We start from the raw sequence: 7,934 nt of genomic DNA, 5'->3' as shown, positions 1-7,934 counted from the left end.
AGGAAGAGACTGTTGTACTAATGGAGAAGCATGAAGACCTGAAGAGGAAGGTAGGAATACCAGTGGAGAATCACAAGCGAGAACCAGCCAAGGAGATCCGTTCGGAGGACTACATCATCCTGGATGACACCGACACGGATAGTGGTGCAAATGATGACAGCGATGACGACTACGTTGACGAAGCTAGAGCAGATATTATGGAGTCTTCCTCTGATGAAAATTTCTAGATGACCACCATGTAACTAGTAGTATTCCCTCCAAGTAGTTAGCAACGATCGAGTTTGTAATTATAGGTTAGACTGATGTGCGATTTTTTGTGTGCTATTGAATGAAGTGAATTGATTGTGTTTGTCTCATGAGCATATGGGTAGTGAATCTCTCTTAGACCTCAATTATATTCTGTTTTCTCACCCCTTCTAACCCATCAGATACCTCTGAGACGTGACAATGGATTTGCATTCCCATCGGAGCTCACTTAGTTGATCCAGCAGCAGAATGCCTTGATGCAGATACTAGTTGAGAACCAGAACCAAGGCAACAACAACAACAACAACAACAACAACAACAACAACAACAACAACAACAACAACAACAACAACAACAACAACAACAACAACAACAACAACAACAACAACAACAACAACAACAACAACAACAACAACAACAACAACAACAACAACAACAACAACAACAACAACAACAACAACGATAACAACAACAACCCACCACCACCACCCCCTGTTGATCACCTAGCCCGTTTCCTAAGGTTGAATCCGCCGGTGTTCTCTAGTAGCACCTAGCCGATTGTTGCAAATGATTGGCTCTGCAAGATTGGAAGAGAGCTGACCACTGCAGGATGCATAGATGCAGAGAGAGTGCGCTTTGCTGCACATCAGCTTGATGGACCCGCATCATCTTGGTGGGAGAATTTCATCGCCACTTACCCCATTAACACTGTTACATGGGATCAGTTTCAGTAGGCTTTCCGCATTGCACATGTTTCAGCAAGAGCTATGAGCATGAAGAAGCGCAAGTTTTGCAACTTGCACCAAGGAGGGCGTAAAGTGGGCCAGTATGTGGATGAGTTTAGCATGTTAGAACGCTATGCCCCTGATGATGTAGCCACAGATGCCGCTAAGCAGGAGAAGTTTCTTGAGGGACTCAACAATCAGCAGAGCATGCAGTTGATGGTGGCAACTTTCAACAACTACCAGGAGTTGGTAGACAGGGCCCTCATGATTGAAGGCAAGCAGCAACAGATTGATAATCGCAAGAGGAAGTATGGACAGGGGAGGTACACTTCAGGAGCTCAGCAGAAGCCCCGCTATTCCCCATACTCGGGAGGACATACCCACAACCATGAAGGCCATAACCATGGAGGATATACGCACAATGAAGCAAGTTCGCACAACCACAGTGGCCCCAAAAATGGCAAAGGGAATGGAGGAAGTAGCAGCCAGAATCATTCCAACCCCGTAACACCAGCCAAGAGGGATCTGAGCCACATTACCTGTTTCAAGTGCCAGAAGACCGGACATTATGCCACTGAATGTCCTGAAGCAAAGAATGGCAATGGCAATGGAGGTTCTGCCAAGAATCCCAACCCCTTCACCAAAGGTCAGGTGAACCATGTCAGTGTGGAGGAGATTGAGGATCAACCCGACGCAGTTGTTGGTAAGTTTTTATTAATGCATTTATCACACTTGTTCTTTTTGGTACTGGTGCATCGCATTCATACATATCAAGGGGATTTGTGGATAAGTATAACCTGCCAATCGTAGCCCTTAAGTCACCTATGTTAGTAAGTTCCCCAGGAGCGGAGTATATGATAGTAGGGGATGCTATCAGATGCCACTAACCATAGGTAGACATGTTTTCCCAACCGACCTAATTGTTTTGGAGTCACAAGGGTGGATGTGATACTAGGAATGGATTGGCTATCCAAGTTTGAGGGAAACATTGATTGCACCAGTAAATCAATTCATCTCACCACCCTAGAAGGAAAGAGGATCAGGTATGTATCCCGGCATGCGCCGAGAAGAACTCGGGTGAATTCTTTATCAGGAGTTGTATAGGAGTAAGTACCAGTAGTGAAGGATTACCCCGACGTATTTTCGGAGTTACCAAGCATGGCACCGGATCAAGACATTGAGTTTTTGATTGAGCTACTGCCAGGCACCAGACCAACATCCAAGAGATTGTATCAGATGCTTGCAAAGGATCTGGAGGAAATTAAGACGCATATAAAGGAGTTACTGGAGAAAGGTCACATCAGACCAAGTTCATCACCTTGGGGAGCTCCAGTGCTTGTAGTGGAGAAGAAGGATGGATCTTTGAGGATGGTTGTTGATTAACGTGCGCTGAATGAGGTGACGATCAAGAACAAATACCCACTACCGATGATCAATTATTTGTTTGACCAGTTGCAAGGAGCTAAATTTTCTCCAAGATCGATCTTTGATCATGTTATCTCCAGTTGAAGATCCGAGAACAGGATATACCTAAGACAACTTATACCACAAGGTACGGGCTATATGAGTATACCGTTATGTCATTTGGTTTGACTAAAGCACCTGCCTATTTCATGGATATGATGAACGAAGTGATTATGGAGTTTTTTGATAAGTTTGTCATGGTGTTCATTGATGATATATTGGTCTTCTCAAAGAATGAACAAGAGCATAAGGAGCATTTGTGTTTGGTTCTTGAGAAGCTCAGGGAACCTCAGTTGTATGCCAAGTTCAGCAAATGTGAGTTTTGGCTAAAAGAAGTTCGATTTCTCGGACATGTTATATCCGGAGAAGGAATAGCAGTAGATCCTACCAAGGTTGCTTCTGTCACTAAATGGTTGGCACCCACATCTGTTGGAGAGATCAGAAGTTTTCTTGGACTCGCAGGCTATTACCGGAGGTTTATTGAGGATTTCTCCAAGATAGCAAAACCCATGACGGAGTTATTGAAGAAGGACACCAAGTTCAAATGGACTGAGGATTGTGAGGCCAGTTTTCAAGAGTTGAAGAAACGTTTGGTTACAGCCCCAGTGCTGATTGTCCCAGACCAACGTAAGGATTACCAAGTATATTGCGACCTCATGAGTTGAATTATGCTACACATGATTTGGAGTTAGCAGCCATAGTGCATGCGCTGAAGACATGGAGACACTTTCTCATCGGAAACCATTGTGATGTATACACAGATCACAAGAGTTTGAAATACATCTTCACGCAGAAGGAGTTGAACCTTAGGCAAAGGATATGGTTGGAGCTCATAAAGGATTAGGATATGAAATTGCACTATCATCCCGGAAAGGCCAATGTCGTAGAATATGCGTTGAGCCTCAAGAGTTATGTTAACATGCTCATAACCGGAGGATTACTTAAGGAGTTTGCAGATGATCTTCGAGAGCTATGCTTGGAGATAGTTCTGAGAGGTTATGTTGCAACATTGGAAATTCAGTCCACTTTGTTGGGAAAGATCAGAGAAGCCCAGAAGACTGACAAGGAGATTGCCGAGATAAAGGAAAGGCTAAAGGATTTCGTGAGGATGAGCATGACACCTTATGGTTTGAGGATTGCATATATGTGCCTAATGACCCTGAGATCAGGAAGTTGATTCTGCAGGAGGCCCATGATTCACTGTACTCGATTCACCCAGGAAACACTAAGATGTATCTGGATTTGAAGGAAAGTTTCTGTTGGACAGGAATGAAGAAGGATATTGCCGAGTATGTACAGTATGTGATGTATGTTAGAGAGTCAAGGCAGAGCATCAGTAGCCAGCGGGATTGCTACAGCCATTGCTGATACCCGAATGGAAGTGGGATAAACTTGGCATGGATTTTATCACTTGATTACCCAGGAATCATCCAGGCTATGACTCTATCTAGGTTGTAGTTCATTTGACGAAAGTAGCTCTCCCGGTGAAGACAACTTATACAAGTGCTAAGTTGGCAAAGATATACATGACCAGGATCGTTTGTCTGCATGGAGTTCCGAGGACCATTGTATCAGATAGAGGAACCCAGTTCACTTCAAAGTTTTGGAATCAGTTGAAGGAAACTTTGGGTACCAGGCTAGAGTTAAGTACAACCTTTCATCCACAGACAGATGGACAGACCGAGAGAGTCAATCAGATTTTGGAGGACATGTTGAGAGCTTGTGCGCTAGATTATGGATCTAGTTGGGATGACAATTTGCCATATGCAAAGTTCTCTTATAACAATAGTTATCAAGCCAGTTTGAAGATGGCCCCTTTCGAAGCCTTGTACGGAAGGAGGTGCAGGACGCCCTTATCATGGGATGAAGTTAGAGATCGACAATTGTTCGGACCGGACTTAATCAAAGACTCTGAGGAGAAGGTTAAGTTGATTCGCAACAAACTGAAGGTAGCTCAGTCTAGGCAGAAGAGTTATACGGATACTAAACGCAAGGCGATAGTATATGAAGTCAGAGACAGAGCATATCTTTGGGTGTCCCCACTTCAAGGAGTGAAACGTTTTGGAGTCAAGGGAAAGCTAGCACCATGTTTTGTGGGACCATACAGAGTTTTGGAATGCATGGGAGAAGTTGCATACAAGCTAGAATTGCTAGAAGGATTCTCAGGAGTTCATGATGTGTTTCACGTTTCCCAGTTGAATAAGTGCCACGCAGAGATGGCCGATATTCCTCTAAGAGATACAGTGCCACTGGAAGCAATTCAGTTAGACAACGATTTGACCTATGATAAAAAGCCACTCAAGATTCTCGAGTTTTCTAGTCAAGTTACTCGCAGCAAGGTTATCAAGTTTTGCAAAGTTCAGTGGAGCCACCATACCGAGGAGGAAGCCACCTAGGAGCGAGAGGAAGACCTTCGCAAAGACCACCCAAATCTTTTTGCTAACCAACCGGAATCTCAAGGGCGAGATTCATCTTAAGGGGGTAGGTTTGTAACATCCCAATTTTCAATTTGGAAGTTATACATCGATCATCATATGCATATCATATTTTATTCTTGCATTTTTTTCTGATCCTAGAAATCTTAAGCAACTCAAGGACCCAAGGAGAGAGTTGCAGGTTTCACAAAATTCATATTTGAATTTATTTCAACCTGAAGAAAGGATCAATTTGATTTTAATATTTTTCTCTCCAATTATTTCCAATATTAAAAATAAATGAGAGAAGATAATATGACTTCTTCAACTTAAGAGAAATATTGGAGAAAGAATTTTAAAATAAAATTATTTATTTATTGGTATTTAATTTGCTATTTTATTTGAGTTAGAAAAATATTGCATTTTTGAAAATTGCATCTTAGTCCAGAAAAATGTTCATCTTGTCCTAAATATTAGGTTTGGAAGGTGAAAACTGTTTCTAGAATTTTTAGAATTTTTTTATATTTATTTAAGATTTTTCCTTCGCAATGATATTGTTTAAAAAGTTAGGTTCAGACCAACTGGGCCGAAGCCCAGCCGGCCCAGCAAGCAAGCCCGACGCGCCACCGCCTCCGCCGCCGTGTGGGAGACGGACTCCCACTAGAGTCCGCCGCCGCCCCGTCTCAGCGCCCCCTTCTCCAAGTCAGAGACCCCCGGGAGGGCCCTTTATATGCCGCACCGCCCCGTCGCTTCTCCTCCACCCCGCCGCCGCCTCGCCTCGCAGCAGCAGCCGCGCCACGCCGCCGCCGCCTCGGGTCGCACGCAGCCGCCGCAGCCCCGCACCATAGCCCCGCACCACCCAACGCCACCGCCGCTGCCGCCGCCAGATCTCGCCACCGGACCGACTTGGCTAACTATATAAAACTGTTTGTTTTTTTTGTTTTTGCGGTTTAGTTGGTTCGGTAGATTAGATTAGTTTTTAAGGTTTACTTATTTAATGAAAGGTTTTCGTCGGGTAAGTTCTGTTAGCGAACGTTCGCGCTGTAGGTTTTTCTTTTTAGTTTATTTTTGGCCAGGGACCTATCCGCGAATAGTTTTATCGCGATTTAGCCCCTGATCTTAAAACTAGCATAATGTTTTACTTGTTTGTCCAAATTACATGAAACCAGCGCCTAAATCTTCGTATCACTCTGTCCTTTCAAGTGAACCAACTTGAACATGATTTTTCTATTGTAAAATTTGAGTTTAGTTCAGATTAGTAAACAATCTTGTTTCCTTCATATTTTGAGTTTCATTTCTCCGTCTGAGTTGATTCTTTTTGAAAATCATAGCTAATCACTTATACCTACTGTTAAGATCTAATTCACGTGATAATAATGCTGTTGGGTTTTACTTTTTGTTAGTGTAACCCGTTTGCTTGTTTCGTGTTTGATTTAGATCTTTTCTCGGTTTTCTCGTTGTTTCGTTGAGTGATTGGTTATGTACGCTATTGTTTGTCTATGCTAGATTACCTAGAGTGCGAAGCTTGTTACTATGAATCTCTAGAGTTTGTAGATCGTCAGCAAGGCAAGTTATACTTTGATCATACTCTTCAATACCCAGTTTTACTATGCACTAGTATTATTCGTCAAACAAGTGCATGAGTAGGATTTGGGAACATGTGGTTTGGTTGTAGTGCATGAGGTAGGAACCTAATACCTTTTTATCACCCCGGGAATATATGTTATTCTTATTATTGCGTAGCCATGCTCGTAGACGGGGTTTGGATCGTGATTTACACATGGAAGTTTGAGAGTTATTTAATCATGGATAACATTAAGGTGGCAACTTTAGTATACATCTGGGTGGATTGGTTGAGGCACCTGGGGAACCCAGTGTTGCCTGTTTGAGGAAATCCCGGAGTACCCGTGTGATTTTTCCTTCGGTTTGCCACCCAGTCTCAAAGGGATCATAAGATTATTCATGGTAGAAACTTCTGTGTGCAGCCACAAGCCATTATGGGCTCTGGCATAGTTGAGTAAATTGCATGAGCTTTTGAAGAGGTGGACTAGCAGATGTAGGGGAGAGTAGGTGTATCGGTCCGCCCGGAGTAGAGAGTAAGTGCTTCAGAAAGACTATGCCTCGATCATCCGATCATGGATGCGGTCGAGTCTTGCGGGGAAAAGTCCACAAACCTCTCAGAGTGTATAAACTAATCGTGGTTAGCCGTGTCCCCGGTTATGGACATCTTCAGTATCTGGTACTTGAATTATTGATGTGATCTCATCACTTTACTTAATGAACTTATTGGGTTAATGATGATACTTTTAATTGGGATTTGAGTTGGGGTTACCTTCTCAAATATTGGGTAACTTGGGAGTAGTTAAATAAATTTATTCCTTTGTTGTAGGAAAAAACTAGCTTGATGCAAAATCATAAAATTACAGCCTCCATCAGCCAATTATTGCATGTAGATATAGTTCTTGCATTTCATTGCTTTACAGTGTAACTTTGCCAGCATATTCAATTTGGTGACCTACATGGCTTCAACATCTCCTATTGCAGACTACATTTACCTTCAAAGCTTCCGCATTTATTTAGTTTAGATGGCCTTCATCCATTATTTTATTGTGTAATCTTACTCTTTATGAGGACTCAATGTAATAAGTGTGTGATTGAACTCTGTTACAATTCCTCGAGTACTGTGTGAGTCAGCATTACCAATCCAGGGATGACACTAATGCACAGAGGCTTGACCGTTTGAGGTCGGGTCACTACATGCAAAGAATTTGGCTAGCGTGAGAGGGAAAGGCAAGCTCAACATGTTGGATGATCCAAGACAATATAACGTTTCGGATATAGGAAAACATAACCCATTAAGTTGTCTTGCTTGTCCAACATCAACTTTTTAGCATGTCATATTGTAATGAGTGCTCACAATTACAAAAGATGTCCAAGATAGTATATTTATATGTGAAATTTCTCTTCCTTCAATATTCTGTCATGAATTGTTTAAGTGACCAATTCTGCATTTGCTAACTTTCAATAAGTTTACTACCTATACATATTATGTGTGAAGTCATTACTCTCCATGTTATAAGCATAT

Source organism: Triticum dicoccoides, chromosome 1B, assembly GCF_002162155.2.
Source record: "Triticum dicoccoides isolate Atlit2015 ecotype Zavitan chromosome 1B, WEW_v2.0, whole genome shotgun sequence".
Taxonomy (NCBI): Eukaryota; Viridiplantae; Streptophyta; class Magnoliopsida; order Poales; family Poaceae; genus Triticum; species Triticum dicoccoides.
The sequence above is the reverse complement of the archived record's forward strand: the minus strand, read 5'-3'. Positions refer to the sequence as shown.